The sequence below is a fragment of the Aythya ferina genome (assembly GCF_964211825.1).
Source record: "Aythya ferina genome assembly, contig: HAP1_SCAFFOLD_29, whole genome shotgun sequence".
In the NCBI taxonomy this organism is placed as follows: domain Eukaryota; kingdom Metazoa; phylum Chordata; class Aves; order Anseriformes; family Anatidae; genus Aythya; species Aythya ferina.
In genome coordinates this window covers 3,290,337-3,296,336 of record NW_028181463.1, presented here as the reverse complement: position 1 = coordinate 3,296,336, position 6,000 = coordinate 3,290,337, and positions in this window count along the sequence as shown.

The following is a 6,000-nucleotide window of genomic DNA, read 5'->3' as shown; positions in this document are numbered from 1 at the left end:
GTGGAGTTCCCAGGGCACCTCCACTGCCAGCAGTGGTCTTTGTCCCTGCAACTGCAGCCCAGTCCAGCACAGGAAACCCCTTCAAAAACAAACCTCTTCTTCAGTGGGTTCCTTGGATTGACCTAGATTTGAAATGGCCACTGGAAACCTGAGATACTCTCCCTTATTCCTACTAGACACTTGAACATCTGTTGATGACCTTCCTGGGTCATCTTTAGCAAACTCAGGCTGAAAAACTCAAGTATAGCATGCTTCAAATGGCTGAGGCAGAACCCATCAGCTTGCTCCACTTTGGACATGGTCTTGGTCCAGCTAAGATTTTGAAAGCAAAACATGTGAAATGATCCATCAGGTCAATGTGCAGAGTAAGAGAAAGTCACACATAATGTGCTGGAGTAGTAGAAGGCAAAAAGCATTGCATTGTGCCTCAGAATAATCAAGGAGACCATGTTCTGTTCATCAGTGTGATAAAGCAGAGTGAAGAACATTGAGTTATGTCCTAACATGAAGAAGGATGTACATCACTGGTGAAGGAACTGTCATTTGTGCCATCACCAACGTGAATTACAGAAGCACCACCACATCTAATGGTAACCTGTCCGCTCCAGCTTGCTACACAGGGCAGGGGAGAGGGAGCCGACAGCCAAGGGACATATTTGCGTGTGGAAGGTGGGGCCCAGCAGAGACAAGGAGTCAAGGCCGTGCGGTGGGGGAGACAAGGCACCATACTCCACACGGGGAAGACACCACATGGGGGAGACAGTGCTCCAACCTCTGTCAGCAAAGGGGGACAGCACTCCCAGCTGCACCTTCTGCATGACCGCAGTGCTTCCTGCTGGGGGCCATGTCCTACGGTCAGCCCTGGGCTGTATGCCACCCCTGTGCTCTGAAAGGCTTGAGAAGTGGAAGGTCTGACTCCAGAAGGCAGCTGTACCTGAACCAGGGGAATTTCTCTCATGTGCAGTAATTCTTTCTCCTCCCAGCTACAGTTCTGTGGCCCCAGTGTCATAGACACCTTCTGTGGTTTTGTTCCATTGCTGGAGCTCTCCTGCAGTGCCACAGTGATACTCATGGTCTTTCCTTTCATAATCTACATTTGGGATCTTCCTTCCTTCTTTCCTTCCTTCCTTCCTTTGGATCATCTTCCTCTTCTCTTTCCTGCAGTTTTCATGTGCGTGCATCCTCTGTTGACAAGCCCAAGGCCTTATCCACCTGCTCTTCTGTCCTCATGAGTGTTACTGTTTTCTATGACACCGTTGTCACTGTCTGTGTAAAGCCCATAAAGGCTGTAGTCAGAGGTTTTAACCAAACCCTTTCTCATACCTTCATCATCCCCCTGTCAGTCCTAGGGTTGCTTATAGGTAGTATGGGAAGGGTGAGAGATGTGCTGGTGGAGCTGCAGACGTCATCATAAGACTTATCTCAAAGACCTTGGAAAGGACAGATTGATCAAAGAGGTTCCTCGGGACGTGGAAAAGGCAGATGTCGAAAGCATCTTGTACTTCAAGGCTGAGCAGAAGGATGATTAAGACTAATCATGAATTAGAATGCCAGCGTTAACCCTAGCCCTCACCCAAGAACTAAACAAAACTCTGACCCACAAGGCTTGCCCTTTTCTTACACCTTGAGCAGGCATCTTGAGCAGAATTGCTCCCTCAAAGCCCTTCCATTACATTAGCCCTAGAAGTTGACCTCTAATCCCTAAATGTTAAATTGACCACCTAACCCTCCACCAGACACACAACACATCTCATCTTCAAACCCACTCCTATCCCTAACTTCAGCTGTTTGTCCCCTTGGGGCAGGGCAGTGACTGTGATGTCCTTGAGCAAAGAATCACTCTCCATCTTTTTTATAAGCCCCCTTTAAGTACTGAAAGGCTGTGATGAGGTCACCCTGGAGCCTTCTTTCCTCCAGGCTGAACAGCCACAGTGCTCTCAGCCTTTCTTCATAGGAGAGGTTCTCCAGCCACTTGATCATCTTCTTTGCCCCCCAGCCTCCATCTATGGGTTCAGGGAAATGAAAAACTTGGGAAGCCTGACTGGCAGGGAAGACTGAGGCAAAGATGTTGTTGAGGCCCTCAGGCTTCTCCATGTCTGTCATTACCAGTTCACCCTTCTCATCCATCAGAGGGGGTACACTCTCCTTGGCTTTTCTTTTCTGAGCTATGCATCTATAGAATCTCTTCCTGTTATTCTTTGCATCCCTTGCTAAGCTCAGGTCTATCCGCGCATTGCTTTCCTTATCCCTTCTCTACACATCCAAAAATAAAACATTCATAAGGGCCTGGAAAAAGAACTCGAGATCCATGGAAGCTATTCTAGAAACAAAACTAGTAGGTAGGATGCGCAATTTTGTAGAGAGGCAGAGCTGATGGGCATACTGGGCAGGATGCTCCTTTAGGCCCTTTTCCCTCCTGACTACAATGCCACTTCTCTCTGAAGAACAGAGTAGCCCACAGAGGTGAGACATATACTGCCTATGTCATGGATGTCATCAGAAAGCTGATCCCAGTAAGATATGGGGAGGTCAGGAGCAACCTGGACACGAGAGATGTGAGATTTTCAGGTGGCAAGAGGAGCATGGCCAGCAGAAATTAATGATTTCGTAGAGGTAAGAGGCATCATGAAATGCAGGTTGTGCAGCAACACTGACTTGTAGAGTCATGTATGGCCCTTACTCTATTTTAACCAGTAGTCTTAATCCTTAAATCTAAATGCTCCTCCAACACTCTGACAGGAATCCATTTCTCTAAAGCTTGAACACAGGGTATTCCTTGAAGCAAAACTCACCCCATACCCCCTTTCTATTACTTTTACTCTCTTACTCACCCTAAACCCTACCCTTAATAATAGTATTAAAATACTCTATTTAACCCTAGGCTTCTAGACAGACCTAAAAATGACCTAAACTACAGAGCCTGACCATACCCTAAACACAGAAGAACACCAAACCTTCCCAATAAACATTTGTTTACTCTCTAACCCAGAAAGTTGCGCCTTATTCCCTTGGGAACTAGAAAGCAGTCAGCTACACCTGAGGATCTCATGGTCCAGCAGAAGGAAAGTGACTGTGGCAGGGACTGTGAGGTCACTTCTGTCTCTGCACTTGATAGGGCAGCAGCAGGAACGTGTCACAGAAAGGGACTGTGAGGTCACTTGTGTCTGGAGGTGGCAGGTCAGCCTTGACTTCTCCCTGGGAGCTGCACTTTTGGGCTGACATCTGGCAGTGGCCCTGCTAGGCCAGCAGAAGGCACCTGCTTGGCATGCTGACTGGGGGATCCCCTCTGCCTCCAGAGCCAGGAGAACCCAGGCAGAAAGAAGGCCCCATATGGGTTGTCCTGTCCCTTCTGCTTGAGTCCATGAGTGGGCATCAGGAGGCACAAGGCTTGGCTGTGTTTAGCCAAGAAGCTGCAAGGCCAGCAGCAGGCCCCTGGCTTGGAAGCTGCTGCTGAGGTGACTTGTGTCTGCTTGGCTGAGAGGCCGCAAGGAGCCTGCTGGGTTGGGATGCCTACTTCAGGAGTGGTTTCTATCCTGATGGAGCCTGCTTTGGTAGTAGGAAAGAGCAGGAGGAAAAAAAAAAAAAAAAAAAAGAAAAAGACACAAACCACCCTAAAAGGTGGGCTCTGGCCATGAGGAGGAAGAAATGACCAGAGGAACAACTGGTCTTGCTGCTACAGACTGAGGCAAAGAAGGCATTAAGTACCTCAGCCTTTACCTCATCTCTTGGCACCAGGTTTCCCCCCACATCCAATAATTTATGATGATTCTTAATCCTCTTTTATTTAAAGTATTTATATAAGCAGTGTTTATTGTCTTTGACAGGAATGGATTGATTAAGCTCCATCTGGGCTTTGGCCTTTCTAACGTTGTTCTGCACAACCCCATAATATTTAGGACACAGCTCCCGAGAAATTGACAGCATGCATGAGAATGAAGAACAGAAAAAGTAGAATCTGGCAGCCTTCCACCCATTACCTTTCTGTGACTGTGTTGCAGTTCCATTCAACTGGTTACTCCTGTATTATCCAAATGTTGGTTTAGTGGAGGACTTGTTAGTGTTAGGTCAGAGGTTGGACTCGATTATCTTGAGGTCTCCTCCAACCCAGACAATTCTCTGTGATTCAGTGTCCCCTGTACCTCCCAATACTGCTGTCTTGTCAGAGACAGCACAATCACATGAAGGCTGAACTGTCTGCCTGCGGACAGGAACATCTGACAGAACAGAGCATCAGTGTGGTGGGAGCTTGAGAAACTACAGGATTTTGTCTAAAGAAACCTCTAGACATTTACAAGGAGAAGAGCCCAGTCCTGAACGAGAGGGAGAGTAACGCCACACATCAGAGCAGACTGGGACACTGCAGAGTACACAGGACGAGGAGGGCCTGGGCACCACAAGGGATGCCATTCGAGCAGAGGTGCCTCCTCACGAGGAACCAGACCAGCTTTCTACAGAGCTGCCTCATGAGGAGCACGGCCACCAAAAAGATCTGAGTTATCATGCTCATATCAGATCCGGTATGACACCACAAGGACAAGTGTCTTCAACTAACCAGTGAAGAGGTACAGGTCTGGGATTCTCTAGGCCATCCTGGTTTGGAGAGGAGCAAGGGCTATGGCAAGGCTCAAAGTCCCAGCAGGACCCAGGTCTTTGTGTTCATGGCTATGGCTGTTGTCTCTGCCACTGAGCCCTTAGAGGAGACAGCTGATTGGTAAAGCACCAGGGCCTCATTGCCTTCTCGCCCCCACCCATGAACCAGGCAGGGGTTGTACCATTCTCCTGCACTTGGCCATGCACATCCCCATCTCCTACTGCCCCACAAAGAGCCCTGAGCAACCTGTCAAGGGAAAGGATCCCCCTTAAAATGGGATGGATGTCAAGTCCTGGCCCTTGAGCTTGGTGACACACATCCACTTTTCCTACACATCAGTGTCACCTTCACATTGCCTTTGTCTCCTTGTCCTCACTGCCTCCAGGGTTCTGCTCGAACGAGCTCCAAGGGAGGCTGTGTGAGTGCTGGCCTTCAGGGAGACACTGCAGGAAACTTACCTCTGACTTGCACTTCTGGAGAGCTGTCTTCAATTGTCTCGGAGTGCCTGAGGTTCGTGGGCTCATCAGCAAAGCCCCCAGAGGGGTGATTGCAGTGCCTTGGGCTGGTGCTGTGCTGCTGAGCTGGGCCAGGCTCGTGGGACAGAGAGAACTCGTGGCAAGAGGGCCTTGGTGCAGAGAGACAGCTGTGCCCAGGAGCAGCTCCTCTGCACAGCACAGCAGGAAAGAGACATAGAAGCACAGACACAGAGAGAAGAAAATAAGAGAGGGTCTGAAGGCAGTTGGCAGTGGGAGGATTCTGAGAGCTGCCTGCAGGAGAAACCTGCACAGCCCTTGACAAGGTAAGGGTCTGGCTGCAGGGCCATGCAACTGCAGATCCTGGGTGGGTCTCGTGCTGGGTCTTGTTTCTGGGAGGGCAGTGGGCAATGCAGTAGGCTTTGAGAGTCCTGCTGGGTTGCAGTGCGAGGTGAGGAAGTCTGGCAGAAGCTCCTTGGAGTGCCCTAAGGCAGGTGCCCCTGGTCAGCCCAGAACACTCTGCCCTGGCTGGCCATGCCGGGCTCTCTGTCAGCTGCCCCGTAACTCCTGCAGCCATGGAGGTGCCCCTTGGCAGGGCCCTGTTGGTGGCAGGGTGCTGCAGGGCAGCGCTGAGCACAGCCGAGTGAGATGGGGTCTGTGCACATCGGTAGGGGGAAAGAAGAGGAGTGTGCAGAGCAGCAGCTCCTGGCAGGGACAGCTGCAGGCAGCAGAGAGAGGGGCAGGTGGCCAGAAGGAGCTGTTGGCAGAAACGCCGTGGCAGGGGGGATTTGGGCACCTCGTGGCCATGCCCTGCAGTGCAGATGCCTTCCCCTGGAGCAGCCCCTCCCTGGCCTCCTCTCCCACTGCAGCCCATGGGCTGTGGGGCAGATGGGGGTAGAAGAGGAGGTAGAGCTCAGACAGGGATGCTTCCAAGCT